Below are 19,295 nucleotides of genomic sequence, written 5' to 3'. Positions count from 1 at the left end.
ATACAATTTTCTATAGAATCTCTGAACATTATGTTTTAAAGACGCCAAAGCGAGTTTTCAATAGACGATCTGAATCTATATCAGTTAGTTCATTACTCATCTAGATATACTCTTAAGCATAAGTTTACCTACAAGTTGCTCTCGGAGCTGAGTTAGCTTCCAAATTGTGCAAACGCTATCGATTCGCCACAACACTTGCAGCGGTCGAATTCATATTCATATTCAAACTGCTCTGCGGTAGGTGCTGGCTAATTCAATTGTTAGTTTCAAATTCACGGTTACGATGTAAGTTGATTTACTATGTTTTTATTTGTGAACAAGTTTAGGCGATTTGTTTTTCAGAACGTTAAATTCCGAGGTATTGGTGTAGAACTTTAAATTTCAGTGGTTGAATTTGGTAATAAACTGACTAAGGATAGTGATGAGCGATTCAATTGTCTGAGAAGTATCGTAAAATAACTTTTCATTTCGAAATATAGCAGTTAGTTCGCATTGGCAACTAATGAACCGGGTCGCCTAAAAATAGTGTATTCATTCATCAAATCTTGGCAAGAATACTATGAATGAAAATAACGTAACAAAAGTGTTTGAGTGAGAAATTCAAACCATCTTAACTAAAACATAGGTAGGTACCTATTAGATGTAAAAGTGAGTGTTTGTCTATTTGCCGTTTAGGCAAAGCGCCACAACTGCCAAACCGATTTCAATAATATCATTTTGTAGCATACTATTTTTAGGGAAATAGAAAAACTACATTGAAAATATTCACGCGTACAAACTAAGCAAAATACAAGCAAAATTTATCCAAAACGTCATTATTTATATCTCGATTTAAACACACAATATTTCACAAGTTTACAAGCATATACAAGGAACAAGTTATTCAAACTTGCGTCATCTAAAGCGCCTGTAAATTTTCTCAAAGACATTCCTTGATCTGATAGTCCTGAGGGGTCGACTTGACCCGGGGCGGCGTGCAAGGGTTACTGCATAGTGTAGTGCTAATGTTATACGTGACTCTACGTGACCGAGACACTGCCAAAATACCACTATTTTGATATTACACTCGATATAAATTGGCCGCAATTGCTTTTCCAATTGAATTTTGAGATATTAATGCGGTAATATATTGCAGGGGTAATGCTTCGTGTGGAATTTCTTGGCGAATTTTTTGTGACTGCCGTAGCCGTACAATAATGGCATAGTATTTTTGTAGTTTAGTCTTAAATAGTCTCTTTGAGTTGATTTTTCGACCCTTGCACCACTCGCTATATGTGTGAGCAACATACAGACTAAGTCTCTTTCGCGTCCTTTTTGTTCCTTTTCTTGTCCTATCGACAGCGATAGGCCGACAGGCATCGGCCTTCTTCTACCAAATTATTAAATTTTGTTCAATTACAAACCAGAGACCTCGGCGTCTCCAGCAGTCATATACATATATTGGAGATCATTGGTCCAGAATACAAGCGAAAACATAATTCGAAATGGAAAGTGAGACAATGTCAATTGTTCACCACGATTTCTGATCGTATAAAGCTTGTAACACACATACATCAACTCTTATCTTATATCTTAGGTACTATCGGTATTATTTTCATTGGAACTGCAATACATACTAATTGGCATAGTTTCTGCATTTAGCTGACGCTTCGTTAATGGCTAGAGTCTACCTTGAGTGCCCAGCTTGAATGGTAGTTAGGTACTTACTTTAATTTAACGCTGACGTCTAGTTTACAGCCAGGAAAAGCAATACAGTATCCCGGCGAATGGTTATGTGTGCTACAAGCCTAAAGGTCGTGAATTCACAATAACATAATAATATTGTGCGAACGATTATCTTGACGCAATAAACGTAGTCGTAAAGTGGTGCAACGCACGCCCACGCGCGCATCACACGTTTAAAATTGATGTTTTATTTGTTTCTCGACTTGATCGATCGTCTGCGTATGACTATTTTAATATTGATTTGACAAGTTTAGCAGTACATAGAACAGACTATTGTGTCCTGTGAGTTACTTCAAAACTTCAGTAAATAAACACACACACGTGCTCTTTAAACAGTTTTTACTTAATCATTAACTATATGTTTTAATTATTGAACTTCATATGTTTAAACACTTTTGTTTCCTTGTTTTATTTTTAGTACTTAGTTAATACACCTACGTTTCATACACGCTTTAATGTTTAATACCCGTTGTTTACTAAGCATTGTATCAAAAAATCGATAACACATCACCATTGTGCGACAAAATCCGAGATTAACAGACCTTATCCCCAATTTTATCTAAATACTGGCTATAATCCATCCATGTACAATGGTGACAAAAATAATAAATATAGCACCGCCTACAGCAACAATAGTATGGGTCTGTTTCAATATTTTTATATTTGGGGGTCATTAATGAAGGGGTCCGAAAAAGCGGAATAAACTAGCCCGCTATTGATATGACTAGGGTGACTGGTACGATTGTAGTCCTATACTGTTTTATAGAGGCCATTGTGCATGTGATGAATTGGCTGTATTTTTGGGTGAATTTATTTATGGTTTGGTTTCTCATGGTCGTGGATGGACGTGACAGCGATTTATGTGAGACTCGTCGGTGACGTCACGAGTTGTCGTTAGGCCAAACATCGACTTCCATGATAACAAATTCCTGTTGGTGCTTGATTTCTAAAGAGGTTTTATGCTATTTATATTGGCTAGAAATTGAGAAAATAAAAGGCGCTGGTAATATACCTGGATATGTTTTAATTGATTATCATGTACTTGTATGTCTTTTTTAGTTTCAATACCTTTAACCAAATGCTGAAAAAATATTCTCCAAATCCAGTCCAACTCGTTTATCCCAGACCCAGAAGCCAAAAACGGAAATTCAAATAAAACGTAATAACAAAACGAAAACATTGGAGTCTCACACCTCCCCACGCCTAATCTCCTAACAAAGCGTTGTTGGAACATTTTGGCGCGAAAATAATGAAGAGCACGTGTCAACCCTCCCTTGGCCAGACCAGGCCAGGCCATACAATGGCCACGTGTCGATCACTATCAATAGAAGACGGCGTACAAAACGCATAGCAGCAAAACATTAGCGGATGAGTTATAGATGTGCGACGTTCGCATGGATGTTGAATGTTGATGGTATTTATTTAATTATCCGTAATTAAAAGGGTTGGTTTGTAATAGTTAGTGAGTAATGGAACCAAACCAGCACATTTAGTTATTGCCAGACTATAAGCTGAAAAGGTAGGTACCCATGAATCTCCCCAGAAATAGAAGGATGGATAAAACGAAGACTGAACTATGAAGTTGACGAAACTGGATCAACTAAATACTAGCGTAATATTACCTATAAGATGTAATCCCTGGACAGAATGAGTTTCAATTATTGCAGTAAGTAGAAAATCACAAGAAACTTTTCACAAACCTAAAAACTGTTTCACAATCCTCCAATACGAAGTCAAGACGGTATTTAACATTCACCCTTTTCAAACCGCAAAAGCAATTATTAATTTAAACGTTGACACAACAATGAAAACTATAGAGCATTTAAATTATCTTATCTCTTCACAATAAGGTGTAAGCCAGAGACATTGAAGCAGTCAGCACAAATCACCACTGACAATATAATACAGCCTACGCTGGATAAAACAATGAGACGAACAACCAAGCAAGTAAGAACGAAAGCAAAAAGCAACATACTGCACCCAAACACGAACGATCATGACTTGCATTCGAATCGCGGCCAATAAAATAATAATTATACACATGTGACTTATTAGCTGTACGTATTACAAATCATGTGAAAATAAAGCATACAGTCAAAGATACAACAATCAAAGCAAAAGATGCTGTAACAGATGGAGATAAAGTTGAAAATTGTATGTAGAGATTAGATTTTTAAGATGTTTTATAGAGACGATGAGAAAGTATGGACAAAACAACAAAAGATTGAACAATAGAAGTGCGTCGTATCATTTGTTAAACGTCCCTTTTGATGACGAACACTATTATTTTATGAATGATGCTGGGGTGGATGTGGGGATCTAAATACTGTACTTTGTACTTATGTTACTTTTAGTTTCTAATGGCTACCAATGTGTTGCAATATTTTTGCCACTTTAAGTCTTTATGATCTATTCGGCCACTTTGTTTTCAGAAGCAGTAAAAGTCATACACAGTCGTTTTGAATTTTGAGTTTTTTTAATGTTTTACTAACATCATTTAAATTTATTAGTGCTATCTTAAAACCGGGGTTAACGTCCTACAACTCATTAATAAATTGAACTGTCATTATTGGGAATTCAGACCGCAAAAATATTTATCAATTCTGCTAGGAGGTTACAATTGTCTGTCATTTCCTGTGGGTATATAATGCTTCATCATCTTTGCCTTTTGACTTGCATTTAGTGGAATTGTATTGCTATCAATAATAATATTGACAAGCATAATGATGCTGACCAGTTCCTCTTAAGAATGGTCATTCAAGTCATTGTTGGAACTGAATTCAGTAGCAATTTGAAGTTATTCAACTTATTTGAATAAAATTCGTTTGGGTCATTGACATTTGGTACAAAATACAATTTAGTAAAAGATATGAAAAAATATTATAAAACAATTGTCGCAATTGCTGGCATAATTTATTAAAGTAGGGCAGCATACACACGCCGACCCCATTCATAAAGATTTTTTTCATCCTCACATACGGCCTATTGGAGAGTCCTTGACAGCTTGAATTTAACTCTACGACGATACTTATAAGGGGTATTTTTGATTGGTAATGAGGGGTTGGTGTTGAAAAGCAATGTCATTTGACTAACGACACCTTAATGCAGAGTATTTAGTATGGAGCGCAATGGTTTTATTGTGCAGGAGTAATGTATCGAAAAGTTTTAATTTTGCTTTATGAGCCGAGAGAAAGTTACCCTCTTCGGAACCCTTTGCTGGTAGGGTTTTTGGGAGTGGGTTAATTTGTCAGTTCTAATATAGAAGTTGTTTTGAGAAGTTATGTGTAGTGTCGTAATAAACTCCTTTATTTGTTTCTCCCATACTTTACCTGTCTGATTTTGTATTATCATTTTTCATGAACCATTCTCTGTTTTTTTATCATTTTCAAAGTCTTACTATATCTCTTAGCTTTAGTATTTACATACTAAATATATTTATTCGAATCACTATTTCTTCTCATCACTCCAGTCCAATCTATTTTTATCAATAATTGTTTTCATCACTCCAAAAAGAAGACTTACATATTACATAGTAGATCACATGTCTAATTCTAAACCTAGTCTAATTCCATTGATATCCACAATTCCTACACTCCTAAACATAATCGTCTTATTAGAAGCAACACGCTCACATCTACCAACGAAATAAGACCAATCAAACATTCGTACAAGATTAGCAATAGTGCTCCGTAAAAAGCAATAAAGTCGACACCCTGGCCTACCAGATTAACTGTTCTAATACCATAAAGAACGGCTATGTGCTCTGCGGGGTGTCTTTGTACCATTTTATTGGCGTCCACGGACTCCCCGAGGTGTATTGTTGCCTCGGCCGATTATTGGGACCTTCACCCTATGATATGCTATATTTGTTAATTCTCGCTAGGGTAACTCATTTGCAGTAATAACCGTTTAGCGAATATGAATGTTAGTATGGTGTGAAAATTGGCTGGTCTTATGTCGCTAGTGGTTGGTTCTGGGGTAAAAATGTTCGAGCAATTGTGAGTTACTACGGAAAATTACAACTTTCAGAATTGATAAAACTGTAAAGCGTTGTGTAACATTTACATTTCACTAGCATTTGCCGGCGGACTCTCCTGCGTGGATATTATTTTCTGAAAAAATAACAATGTTATTTAATTTCAGTTCAAACATCATCTCTTTCAAAATTTAGCATTAGTCAATAATTTTCGTTTTTGTTATATTTTTGCTTTAAAACGTTATTTGCCGAAGTGATAATAAAATATACTTGAACAGTGAAAAACCTTTGCCTTTTACTATTACCATTATACGGGTAACTGGATCCTAAAAAAATACATTTAATATTTTTCAAATTGAAGCACTCATCCAAACAATTTATACGGTATTCAAACCCGCACTGTGGAACTAAATAAAAGTGCCCTACGGCTACTGACACCACTCTACACCCTTCACTTGATCACACATAACTTGCCATTCAAATAATCTCAAGAGGTTTTAAAACACTTCAACCTTTTATTCAGTTACTTGTTCATGCCTTTTCGCATACATTTTAATATTTTTTCACACAATAAAAATCAAACTCAATGAAAAAATACAGCATAAGCTATGAACAGCAGGTACAGAAATATACTTGAAGTGTTAAAGAAATAGGTCATTATGTTTTATCTCGTTCTAATCGTTACGTAAAAATTTTATAAGTCTTGATGTTGGTATATAATATATAAACAGCTATTTCACGCCAGAGTGCAAGAGCAGAGTGGCGCAGTGGAAGCGTGCTGGGCCCATAACCCAGAGGTCCGTGGATCGAAACCACGCTCTGCTAGGAATACTTTTTGTCATTTTCCCAACTTTTTTATATATTTTTTTGTGTATCATAAACGTTGTTTTGTTATTGTTTTGACTAGAAGTGCTATGAAGCGATAACACAGTTTTGTTTGAAAACAGAGGGACAAACAAACTGAACGGCTGCGTTTGTTTTATCATGGGATATTGATAATTTATAGCACGTGCTCACTCTTCGAACGACTGATGTTTTTTTAATCGTTCGCCCGCAAGCTACCGTTCGTTTGCTCTTCTATATATTTTTAAAGCAACGTAAATAAATAGTTTTTCGACTGAATGAAAATGTTTGTATTCAGAGTCGGGTAATGTTTTTAGTTCAGCGTCATCTATCGGATATTATAAACATTAAATTGTTTACTTAACAAAGAGGAAACTGACTTTTTTTTTGTTTATTTTTATTATGAAACACCGCTTCATTTAGGCAACTACTGAAAAAACCTTAAGATTATTTAATTGTCGGACTGTACGCGAACTAGTCTTATCACTAAAACGTGCGTTATCAACGTTACGCGATTCTTAACCGATAGTCTAAGAAATAAACATCGTAAGTATATAGTATACATAAATAGAGGAATGCAATATGTATTAAATAAGTAGCACATAAGCTGTACAGACGAGATGAGTGACACGTTCACCCTCGCAACTTCATTACACTACCCTCCGTCACATTATTATGTAAATTCCAATTTAAAACCACTTGTTATCTAGTTAGCAACGAAAAATACCTAACTGCGCACCCCAAATTAGCCCCCGGCTGCCTATTGCACCGAAAATAATCAATAGCAATTGACAAACGAAGCGTTCTACTGTCAAATTCTAGTTTTCATAGTAACAAAAGACCTGACAAATTTATTAATGCAGTTCGCAAAGTGAGACTTCAGTGTAGTTGGTACGTGGGTTTCAGTTTTCCAAGTGCAAAGTTATCGTGGTAGGTTTGTTGCCGTAGGTGCGTAAATGGGGGTCTTGTTATGTTAATCGATGGCCCGAGGCTGAGACGGTGTGAGGGTGCTGCAAGATTCAATATTGGAGTGGTCATCGATTGAACAGTTGGATATTGCGAATTGGAGAATTTCAACGTTTCGAGTGTGTGATTGAAAGCTTTGTTATGTATTCGAGATGTTCTCCAAAATATGGCAACGATTGCCGTTTTCCTAACGCTTTTGTTGCAATTCTGGTTAATTTGTGGGTTTCCCGGCCAAATCGTATTTTGCAGTTACTAAATGGCAGTAAAAATAGTTGGATCATCGAAACGAAACAGAGCAATCAGTTTTTCGTTGAAAATGTTTGTCGGAAAATTACTGGGCTCTTGTTTAGATTTTAGAAAAATGCGACTGTGAATTTTCTATTAGATTCCTATTCTCAAACTTTATTTGGATAGCGTGTTGCATTAAATATCACAAAATTTACCAATGAACTGGTGTACTAATCTAATAAAAGTTAATCTCTTTATTACGGTCTCTAAGAAATTCCCGACTTTTAAAACTCTATTAATTATATTGTGTGGAGGGAGGAAATTAAAATAAATTGCATACTTGGTGCGTGCATTCCCCCACGTGCGGGGGAAGGGTTGGAGTAAATGATAGAAATGATGAGCGCTCAACGTACCACGCTCCGCGCTCAACACTCGTCGTGTCGGTGCTCAATATTCGTCGCTCACTCAACAGTACTTAATTAACTGACGCATGACAGCTCTAGTTCTTTGCTATTTATTGCTTTTTGTATTAGTCCTGTTTTAATGGTTGAAGATTCCAGCCTATTAACGCGTGACTTTGATGCGTACTTAAGAATGTCATTTTAGACTACTTACTTCATTTTCTAACATGAAACTATATATGTAATTATATTAAAGTAACAACTGTATTTCTTAATGGTTTTTGCATAGAAGGTACTTATTATAAATAAGTAGCAATTACAATGTAATTTTCGTATTGTAATTTGAGCGCGTTGGATTTAAACCTAACGTGTAAAATAAAAATACTTATGTAGTTTTGGTACTATCATTGTGTTTTGAATGTTAATAAACACTATCAGGACCTAATCATTCATGCTAGAATGAAATGCTGTCGCTGTCAACTGTATCGTGTCGCGACAGAAAACTTTAATGCTAAAAAAAAGAGAAACGTGTTTACTATCTATTACTGTAGTCTGTAATACCATAAAATAAACGGTAGCACTTATCATATTCAAAACCTTATCAAACTAGATAATATAATCTTCACAAATAATTCAATCATCAAAAAATCCAAAACCCCGATAAGCGGATATCAAACAATGAGTGGTGAAGCGACACCGCGGTACGACACGTAACCGTGACGCATGCTGCATGCCATTCCGCGGCGTGAGGTCATCGTGATACCCACTATACCGTCTATGCCTTCTATGCCTTCCATGCCGACTACACACACATACCGACACTTTATTAAAATACCATCTTAGATATCTAGTGTATTGTAGGCTCAGCGAAAAATATGAGAAGTTCATAACTATTGAGTTGCTCTACTCTTTCTTGTATCTATAAGTAAAATATATTGGAAGGTAACCAAGTATTGCCGCGGCTAGTTTATAGATAGGTGCCCACAAAATGGCTTTCTATACCCCCTTTGGGTATCATCTGATTCTAAACGCAAAATTAGATGCATGTATTATTTTGAGAAACTCTCCTATACGTATTATGTATCAGTAGGATGTGATTAAAACTTGGGGATATTGTCTATTCTTCTTCATAATATTTGTAGATTTTTTTGTAGGTTCTTCACTTTCATTCGGAGTTGGTATAAACTAATAAACAAAACAAAAGAAAGTTACATGCGTTAGTTCCATATTTAGAGGCATTCTCTACCGGTATGGTACCGTATCGTATCTAATTAATTAGAATTTTCAAAACATTTAATTTAAATAATAGCATCCATGTTCCTGATAAACTGATATTTATCTCCACGAAATCATCATCAGAATGAAAATCGTTTGAATTCCAGACGTATTAAATCGCGAGACTAAACATCATTCAAAAGCTAAGTCAATATATTACAATGTTTACTTACAATACGTAAAACGTAACGTGCACGCGATACCTCCGTCTCGCTCCAACGATATCTTGCATCTCTGTCTAATTTGACAGATCGGGATACCACGTGACACGGCACTCGTCACCTTATCGCCATGATTATCAAATAGAAATGAACCAATGGTAAACGTTTATACGCGCGCATTTTGACAGATTGAATATCGTCACAGATTATATTCGAACACGGTCGCTTCGCGCGCTTTTCCACGTCAAAACATCACAGATTAATAAAACAATAACCACGTGTAAAAATAACGAGGTTTTTATGTAAAAATGCTTTATTTTAAGCATTTTATTTGCGTGAAACGTTACAGAAGCAGTGAGTTCGCTGAAAGACGTAGCGGCACTGGCTGAATGTCGGCTTTACTCTCGCTCGTTCTACTAAATTTTCAATTCAAACAGGGTCTTTATAAGGGTAGTGACGCTGTACAAAATTTACATATCGACGTAATAAACCAAGCGGGTGTCTGATTTGAATTCGAAACGTGCTTTAAATGGGACTTTTTGTTGTGTATAAAAAGATGCTTAATTGTCATTTTGTTTATACAAATTACGGTACACTTATACCGTATTTATAGATGCAGATATTTGTTGCTACAGAATTGTATTTATGATAATGGAGGTGCACAAAAAACATAGTAAAAGTGTGTAACTAGTTTATAATAAGTGCACTCATTCGCGAAAAGATACATAGTTTTTTAGTCTAAAGGGCATGCTAGTTAGAATTTTACATGCAATTCACTATTACTAAGTTGAAAAAGTTGAATAGATAAAATCTACACACTATCTTCACAAAGAAGGTAGAAATAAAGCTATATATTCTAATCAAATTAACTCGCAAAAACTCTTTACTAGCCATATCAACAACTGCTGACTTCCTTCTAAAAGATAAAGTACTTAAAAACGCGTATTCATTAGTTTTTTATACGCATTCCCATAATTTCTAATTATAGCAAGTACATTTTTAAAGCGTGTGTCGAAAGATTGATTAACTCAACACGTTGAATGGTCACTCAATATTTATTTAAGCAAGCAAGTGGTCTCATTACACAAACATGTATGCTGCAGATTAGCATTTCGCTGCTTATTACGCGTGTTGCGCCTGTGGCTACGATGTAAGCGATTAGCGGGTCTAAATCTGTTTTATTTAGTTACTGGCGTATTTTGGCAGTGCGTTTCTACGATTTATTATCGATTTATAATCTCTTGAAAGGTTTGTTATGAAAAATATGATAAAATACGCACGGTACCACAATAAAAAAATAATGTAATGTACTCAAAAGAATTTTATGTAAGTGCCGAAATAAGAGTACACCTAAGTTTATTAGCTTAGTAAACTGTATCAATTAAATGTTAGAGCATTTGAGCTCTTAATTAAAAAAAAGGCACTACGAGGTAAAAAATGATGTTTTAAATTCATAGTAATTACGAAATAACATTGTTTTCCATGACTTTCTCAGCAGAATTACAAATACTAACATCATAACCGCATAATTACTTAAGTTATAACAAGAAAATCACAGCCTGACAGCTTCAACTACACATCAATTACTTCCCCGCTTTACGCTGTCAGTGTCGCCTAAGGCTTACCCACTTACAGACAGCATGCGCGCGAGTCGCTCGATCATAATCTCCTCACACGTGAGACTATGAAAAATGATCCGGCGTTTAGTGAAAACTTTGCATATATTTATTAATAGAACTGTTAAGTGCGCTTAGCTAATTGTCTGAGAAATACCGGATTTCATTACAATACTTTCTTTCTTTTTTACTTGTGGTCAACCAAGTGTAAAGTATGCTTACATCTTTCAGAATTACTTTTTGTCCTTGATCTAATGACTTACTAACGATTAAATACCTTTATGATTTTCATTAAGGAACTGCGTAGTTAGTGACCATCATTTGACGTACAATAGTCCTGAGATACGTAACATACTGTTAAGTATAAATATCAAGTGCGCGATTGTCCGTATATAATAACAAAATAACGATAATATTAAGACTATCTAAGCTCACTGAGTTCTAACCACCCGTAACATTGTTACTGTTTGTATTACTGTAAATTTTACGCTACTTATTGATCCATTACGAATCGTCTGAAAAGTATATTGATCTTAAAGAATGACTGATTCCTAAGAATTTGTTATTAATTCTTCACGCGAAAATTATACAGCAAAAAGAACGAATTCCAATACTTTTTAGTACAGTGTTCAATACGTCTATCCAATAATTCATAAGGAATTAAAGAGGTGGAACTGTTGAAACGTGGAAACATGTAAAAGGCAGACCTCACAGAAGTAAATGTTATTATCACGTCGTGTTCTTGTTGTGTTCTCATTAGTACTAGTAACTTATACTTAGTTTTTATCGAGAGTGTTATGCATATGACGTATGTATATTTATTCTTTACGTTTTCTTAACGTAATAAATGGCTTCAGTAACGCCATTCTGTATAGTCTGCAATGTTGAAATAGTTCTTAGGGCAGAGGAGCTAAACAGATTTTAAATTATCGATTAAATGTATAATTAGAATTAAAATTATCGAGAGACGGTTTCGGCTAGTCGATAGAAGTAGAAAATCGAGCTACAGTTAGCTAGTTTATATTTATATCCAATATTAGTTGAAGCTGATATTTGTGAAAATTAAAGGCGACATGTCATGGCCAATCTGATGATTCTGCGTTTAATACTATTTTATGTCATATAGGATTCAAAACAACAAATAATCTTTGTGAGAAACACTCCAGTCTATCAAATAACATGTCCGTGACCATACAATGAGTTGTATAATCTCATTTTAAGATCTTTTCCAGTCCTGTTGCCATTTGTCTAACATGTTCCTGAACCCTGGGAATCAGAAATGTTTTATATATGTATTAAGATTGATCCAACGTGTGTATTTAGTTTTTTTTTTATAACAACATTATCTCAGTGTTTCTTTTTACAGTCAATAGAACACCACTTACAGATTATCACCAAAGAGTATATCGTATAAAAAGACGTATTAACGAAAGATCTTTATAGAAGACTAGCGCTTATAATCTTAGATAAGACTTTAATGATTTCAAATTTTAATTGATTTCAAGTTTTATCTGAGGTGTGTGACATTAGGTTTAAATTTCTAATAAAAGATATCGACTTAACCTACCGTTTAACCGATGCACTAGTATTAGTGTTTAGGAAATTACAGCTTGGAATGAAAACAGGAAGTTTTAAATGTCACGGCGACAGAACAGCCTTTTTGCATATTAACCTACATCCAGTCACGGAGTCACTAACGTAAATTTACTTCATTATTAAAGTAATAAAACATATGTGTTCAAAGATTTATTCTATAGCCACTTAACATACGAATGATGAAAGTATTGTTTGCGTTTTGGTTAGTAGACACCTATGTTGAAACTCGAAGATTTGTCAATAAAAGGACACATCATGAAAATGAAAAACAGTCACCAAAGTAGGGATGCAAAGACCCTAGTTTCTTTTTTACAAATTAAACTTTGGGAAAAAGTACGTAAACCCCTACATGCCTGAATTTGCATTGTAATAAATAGCATAAAAACAAGACATCTCCAATCACCATCCAATTCACGACTGACAAAATTCTAAACAAAACATTTCAAATTCAAAATTTAAAATTGAGACACGAATTACGGGAGACAAGCGATGATCGGAGGCCTTCGTTCGTGGCCACTATCGATTTTTCCGTCCACCCCTAACTTTGTTGACAAAGGCTGGTTCTTAAGCCAAATGAGATGCACCCTAAAGAATATTATGGGCAGACATCGCTCCACTATCGCTAGATATATTGTTGTGAGCGTAGATATCTGAGCGAGCTCATATCGCTACTTTATTGATCTTTTAACCGTATACGGGTGTACCGTTGGTTTATTAAAACGTATTTGCTCATTGATCTGTGGAGTATAGCTTGTAACTACTATGTTTCTTCCGTAATGATAGTTTTTGTGTTCGTATTTATCCGTTGCGAATGTTCAGCCGTTGTTTTGCCGAACATTTAATGGTGCGTTTTAATTTAGATTTATTTTTTGTTTGAATTACTTGAAGGTGTCATTAATCATTTGCCGTAATCAGTATAATCTTGTGATGATATAGTGTTTGTACTAGATCAGAATATTAATTGTGTTTTATTTATGGTTTATGAGTGACTTTATCATTTAGAAGAATCTTTGGCATAGATGCATCTACCGTGAAGCACATTGTTAAAAAACGTCAACTGGGTGAAATGCGGAAGTGAGGGATGATGTCTATGTTTATTTGAAGCAAAAAGAGATTAAACTACTTAGTAGCTTTACTAAAGCTAGTAGCTTTAAAAAACACACGTAGAATATCTCTTTAGGCACAAATAAGTAAATCATTGAGGTGAATCATTTCTATACTAGGTTTTCATCAATTAATGTAAGTGTTAGTTTATAATGTACAGTAATACGAGTCAATAGTTAACCATTTAAGCAGCAGCAGTTAACTCCAAATTGCATATCAACTATCAAACTCTAAAAACTAACAAAAACATTTTCACTTTTTTCACAAACCGTATAAAAATATTTAGAATGTTCCCGAACACACCTCCCAATGGAGTTTGGATGCATCAATATTCATATTCTATTATGGGTGTACAAAAATCTAACAAATAATGCCACTGTGGTAGCAAATTGTTCAAAGTCAATGCAGTAGTTATATATACTTTTTAACATCGTATCTAGCTAACTAGGTATGCTACTTACTTACTCTTCAGCCACTTTGAGAAACGTAACATATAAATCAATGGGAAATATAACGTAAGTATGATATTTACTCGATAACATGCATTAAATAATACAATAAGTAAGTTATTACTGAAAATTAAACAATTGCGGAGTCCAATATCAAGTCCAAACCTACGATTTAATTTCAAATAATTTGTGATGTAATAGAGAGGCACTTGACTAAAAATAAATTCTATCCTAAACTAAACTATCTAAATTACTTTACTGAACTTTAAATAACCCTTCAGGGAATACAAAAACAGCTTTATTTATACCTACCATATTGTTCCGAATGCTTCCCACATATAAATCGTATCACATTATTTATTTACGTGTTGTAGAATACATTGGGGCTCTATGCAAACGCTATGCAAATTCCCATGCAATAACAAGGGGGCTAATACTCTTAATGCTTTCACCATTAATATTTCAAAATAAAACTAGATAAAAAACGAGTTGTGAGCTGACAATCGGATGTGAACGGATTAGGAGGCAATGTTTTTGTTTTGCATACAAAGCTGTTGAGACTCTTGGGTAAATAGCAGGCCTAAAAGGTATTAGCTGTGCAGTTGTATTCAATTTATTTATTATTTACTTTCACTTGCACTTACCGTAAGCGTCTTTTATTCCTCTGAGCTGTATGTTAAAATGAAATTGGAAAATACTGCAAGACGACGGAAATAGATGGTAGTAACATATCGACTTGTCTACAGTCATGGTTTATAGGTATGCTTACACAAAATTAAATCTTCAAATTTAGGGGCATTCTTTTGTATAGTCCTAGCGACAAAAGTTATCCGGGCTGTCGTATAAAGCTGACTAAAAAAATTTTTTTGACAATTACGCAGACTATATTTTGATACATTTTTTAGAAAAAAATAATAGCATCAACAATTGATAAAATTGAACATTTTAAATCTTACCTTATAATTGTTAAACAACTGATCAGTTTGACATAATATACCATCTATTAAAAACGTGCCAGTAGACGGTCTATTTACAAAAAGTCTAGCGACAAAACTCAGCCAGACACTTTCACTCAAAACTCCCACAAGAGAGCACGAAACCAAAAAATTAATGAAATCGCACACACAAGTCTGGCGCGCGATTAAAATCTATTATTGTTGGAGCCATGGAAGGGGGACATCCCATTACGATTCACATCACGCACGAATCATATACGCAAATGTGTAATCTTTTTATCGACGCGTCTGGTTCAGCTCGGACAATGACTATCGATACTGCGCGGTAAGCGGAGCCTTTCTGTACGGTGATTAGTTATACAGCATTTTGGTTTGTGACGTTGTGACGATTCGACGATTAATGAATGTTGATGTGTTTAAATGTTTTTAGAGGAAATAAATTAAGATGGCAGAACAATAATGATTTATTTTATTTGTACAAATAAAATAAATCATTATTGTTTTACAAGACAGTCGTTTTTATGCAACAATAGTAACACAGAGACAGGGATATTCACTTACAGTATCACCACCATCGAAATTACGCTAATAACATCTCTTTATCAATTTGAGATAAAATTAGAGATTCCTAGATTTCACAAAAAATAGTACCAATCCAAAATAATGATATCAACATATCTCTAGTCTCCCATTCCGCAGTCAGAAAGTAGGTTACAAGCACAGAATCAGGGCAAAAGCGGAAGTAATCTATGAATACAAGCGTTTGGCCCGGCCGCGGCTGTTTCACCTCTAATACCTGTGCTCTTGTACATAACTGCGCTGTTATCATACACGGAATTTAGTTAAAGGCGTTTACATTCTGTGAATGTTGGGACAGCGGCTTTAGATGACACGACACGTTCACGATTCTAACTTATTTTAATGTTTAGTTTTGTATTTATTCACAGCTGAATTGTGTTTATAGGTTTTATTTTGATATTATTCGTGCTATTGTAATAAAGTAATCGAAACTGCGTTTAAAACACTCATAGATTTATACAAAATCAGATTGTTAAACAATCAAACGATACTCAGTCTGTAAATAACAAGTATCACTTATCAAACGGTATGACATACATGACATACTAAATGAATAAAAACTAACTGAAATCTATTTTTTCTGAGAAAATTACTAAAATACCTCGAGCAAACTTAAATTCCGATTTAAATAAAAATTATGTCTTCACAGAATCGTACAGTGTAAAGAGCTTTCAACTTGGTCGCGAGGTGCTTCAAACAGAATAACTTAGAACTGAAAACTCGATTAGTTTCACCGACTCGACGCGTGCTATATACCTACCTACTACCTGCTACTGAACACATAATATACCTATGTATTTATTAACTTCACTTCATATTTCGGGTATTGATTGAGCGAGGGCAACGACATCACGTGTATTTGCAAGTCTGTTAATTAAATTAAAGTTTAAGGAGATTCAGTGGCGGTCGATAGGTCTCGGATTCGATCACCGGGAAGGACAAAGTACTATTGTTCTTTTGAATTACAATCTTAATAGTAGTCTGAGATCGGTACCATCCCCGGTATAAGACGGCAGGCTCGCCCCTTATTACATGGGACTAACATTGTAAGTTTAGAAACGCTTATACGTTTAAGTATAACACAAGAGATGTTATGTATGTATATTGATTTTTAATCGAAAGTCATATTTATACCTAGTAACTTTCAACTTAACTTATTTGTACCTGTATGTAACCTCAACAAAAGTTTGACATACTTTTGAAGTTCTAAGCTATTCTAGATTTTACTATGACCTTGTAGAACAAGTTTTGTTTTTCTTTTATACAAAGGATTATAGTAGAACGTAATCCGTTCGATCTAGTTTTTTACAATGCCTAGATAAGCTGGTCAGGCTTAATTAATATTTACTCAGTTTTTGTCCCATTAAATAAGTTTGTAAAAAGTTATTTAATTTTATAACTATGAAACTACTCATTAAGACAAGAATCTACCTGTTAACGACAATGTTTCGACGTCATAGTATCGCTTTTCATGAAATCCTGATAGGATTCAATTCTTAGAAAATAGATAACCACACTATGAATACATATACTACAAGTATTGCTCTTAAATGACATAGAATAGCTTATAACTGTGATTCAAAGCATCATTTCATCATCAAAGTTCGAACTAGGTAGATGTTGTGACTCTACTATAGTTTGGCTGTAGTAAAAATCACCTTAAAGTCTAAAATGAACCGATGTAAGCAGTGACCTACAGTTGTCAAATATTTAAATGACATTGCCTTAGCAACGAAGACTTCAACTCAAAAACAACCTACGTTTTTCATCCCCAAAACTGAACAAACGAAACAACACTTAATTCAGAAATCAGATCTCCACAATCAAATAGCGTCCGTAAGTACATAAATTAGGAGCGAACAACTGGTGAACAGCCCCTGGAAGGAAGGGGGTTGGCCAGCGTCGGCATCCGCCGGACACACTCGTGTGGACCGCCCCTACACACCCCCCATGTGCCCTTTCTTTGTGTACATCTGATATGAAGACCTTTGAAGTGCTTTTGATGGAAGAAAGTTGACAAATTACTGAAGGTTCCTACTTAAAAGTTTTGTAGGTTATTACAAGCTATTTGTGATTGAAATCTCTACAAATGATGGTGTATTAAACAAGCCACTGCTACAAAGTCGCAGGTTCGTCGTAAGGTTGAGCAAAAGTGCTTTTAGGTTTTCCGTTTACATGGAAACAAAGTTATAAACGGCTTGCAGATATTGTGATAAATTTAAAGTAATTAAATTAATAAAATCCGTAGGTATTGTTTTTATTTGATATGAAAATCTTATCAGATTTTGCGAATTGTGAGATCATTATGCGGTGCGTTAATTGCAACAATAATACTCCTGACATAACATTTTATATGACAGGTGAACATACATAAAGTAATTTTCTTTTTATACTTAGATACAGGTATCTAATAATTTCGAAGATTTATGACCGGCTATCAAAACGTTAAACTTTCTGTGACGCATAAATATCATGCTGTCTCCTAAGCCTTTTCTCTGGTCTTTGCCTACCCTTATGTGAAGAAGGCGCGATTTAATGTATGTATGTATCTCTTTAGCTTTACGTGTACTTATTTAACAAATAAATACACGTCGTGACAGAAAAAAACATATATTCGCTGGATTTATTTATAGTGCAAGTTTTTATATTAAGTTTAATGGCGGAAATTATACTTAAATTAATTTATCAAATAACAAAAATTACTGTTACAACAATGCTTATTAAATCATAGAGCAGCAATTAAGATATTATTGCCTATTAATAATTATGACCCGCTGTTAAATTCGCATACATGGTTATTTCTACTCTCCTGAATGTCGTAGCGTGATGTTCGATAGCTAACAGTTTTCTTTATAACAAGAATTTCACATATCTGACCGGTAGTGTCATAGATTAGAGTCTTTGACAAGATTTTTCTTGATTACATTATATGGGCATTTAATCTGCACAAATAATTATAATGAAGACAACTCCTTTTCCATTTTTCTGACATATAATACATAATATATGTCAATAAAATGAGCATTTAATAGTGTAATCGATTCGCGTGATATTTCACTTCTCAGGCGAAACATCTATATAAAAAATTAACGACTACCAAAAATATAACAATAGGTTCTAATCGTTTATCTTTGTATCTCATTGTCTTAATAAAATCTTTTTTGCATTGCACCTGACCTTAAATAAATATAATTTTAGTATTCGTAATAATTTATTTTTGTTTCAACTTTGCGTTACGCTTCGTGAATTTTTATGTGCGCTGAAATTTATATCCCTAATTAGAGTGATGTGATTGAATAGCAGGTTATTGTGTACTAGGGTGGAGCGTCAATGTATGGAGAAAAAAAAAAGTAACTGAATCGTGTTTGAATACTTGCAGAAAGTTGCATTTGGCTAAATTATATGTAATTATAATTTTTT

At 34.4% G+C, this 19,295-nt stretch overlaps 1 long non-coding RNA gene and 1 other non-coding gene across 2 annotated transcripts in view; one reads left to right on the top strand and one right to left on the bottom strand.

The window, feature by feature from the left end:
- Positions 1-9,939, bottom strand: part of LOC142973300 (uncharacterized) — a 48,867-nt gene extending 38,928 nt beyond the window's left edge. Inside the window, exon 1 of the long non-coding RNA XR_012959496.1 lies at positions 9,588-9,939. This is a non-coding gene — a long non-coding RNA (uncharacterized LOC142973300). The remainder of the gene's footprint in view (positions 1-9,587) is intronic.
- On the top strand, positions 6,455-6,526 carry TRNAM-CAU (transfer RNA methionine (anticodon CAU)). Its single transcript has one exon. It is a non-coding gene; the product is annotated as a tRNA-Met (tRNA).
- Positions 9,940-19,295: the final 9,356 nt, after the last annotated feature.

This window comes from Anticarsia gemmatalis, chromosome 5, assembly GCF_050436995.1.
Source record: "Anticarsia gemmatalis isolate Benzon Research Colony breed Stoneville strain chromosome 5, ilAntGemm2 primary, whole genome shotgun sequence".
Classification (NCBI taxonomy): Eukaryota; Metazoa; Arthropoda; class Insecta; order Lepidoptera; family Erebidae; genus Anticarsia; species Anticarsia gemmatalis.
This window is presented reverse-complemented; position numbering and strand designations above follow the sequence as displayed.